The following is a 1453-nucleotide window of genomic DNA, read 5'->3' on the forward strand; positions in this document are numbered from 1 at the left end:
TAATTGTCCACAATGAAAAGATAATGCATTTTTTACTGAAAATATTAACTTATACATTTATCATTAAACTGAGAATTCCAATTTGATTATTTTCTAGCACAGTGGTGCCCAAATTTGCTCACTATGCACTTAGATGTGCAAAACTACATAGGGCCTTTATCTTTGTATAACTGCTCTGGTTGTCCTCATCGGTTCTGATTGCACCTGGCTTTGCCTACTTCACCACTATCTGTTCCCTTGAAAATATTTACAGTCTATCAGGTTAGTCTTGCCCTCCACTCAACCATTCTCCATTACCTGGTTTAGGTTATATGAGTTGTTGTGGATGAGTGGGGCGGCAATAGGCAGTGGTGGTGATCCTATGGCACTAGGTTGCTCCCTGCACTGGTGACTGCTGAGAAGCGAAAGATTTTTTTTTTTTTTTTTTGCTTTTCCCCAACCCTTTCATCAATGCAGTGTTTTCATAAATAGTTAATTGCATCTCTATTATCGTATGTACATATGAATGGAAAATAATACTGAAGGAAATAGATATTGCTGAGTTGCAAAATTCTTGCCTAACAATTTTGATGAAGAATATCAGATAAGCTATAAAAAGTGTCTGGCACCTACTAGGCCTTTATGAAATGTTAGTTCCAGAGCCCTCTTTTATATAAAAATGGGATTTTGATATAAAAGAAATAGCATGATTGTAATAAAGAACTTATAAAAATATACACAAAAAACATGAAATGTACACACATTTATGAACTTTGGTACTATTTTTTTTCATTGTAGTATACGTTTCCTGATGGACTGGGAAAGAGGAAAGGATATTTTTGCCATTTCTTTTTATTATTTAATGAGTTTTCCTGTCCGATTCTTTAGTCTTCAGTTTAATAACAGAGAAACTCATACACATACACATACTCCATAAGTGTAGAAAGGAATTGTAGTCGTTTTTCTCCAAGTGACCATGTCGTATAGGTAGTTGGAAATGAGAGTCTGGGGATCAGAGAGAACAGTGGGATGGGCACATGGACTCGAGTTACCAGTGCCCCACATATATGTGCTAAATAAATGAATAGTTGTGAGAGACTCAGCTTTAGGAGTCATTATCAACAAATGAAACTGGTATACATATGCTTTCACNTATATAAATGTCTCTATTTGTGAATTTAAAAATAAATTTAGGACTATTATTTCATTTCATACTGTCTTTGTCTCTCTTTGCAAAAATTGACTTATCCCTTGAAACAAAGGTAACATATTGAGATAATCACCAACTGCTGGTCAGAGTCAGAACTACGTTTCTCAATATCTCTGGAGTAGGCTCTACAAGGATTTGGGGAGGAGAGGCCTCTGGTCTGATCCCCAAACAGGGCTTGCTCTAGACTTGAATGACATAGGCAAGCCTTCCTGCAGAGTTATATGCTGCCTGGTTCTCTGAACTTCTGACAGGAAGTTCCACCCT

This window comes from Crocuta crocuta, unplaced genomic scaffold, assembly GCF_008692635.1.
Source record: "Crocuta crocuta isolate KB4526 unplaced genomic scaffold, BGI_CrCroc_1.0 scaffold505, whole genome shotgun sequence".
Lineage (NCBI taxonomy): Eukaryota > Metazoa > Chordata > Mammalia > Carnivora > Hyaenidae > Crocuta > Crocuta crocuta.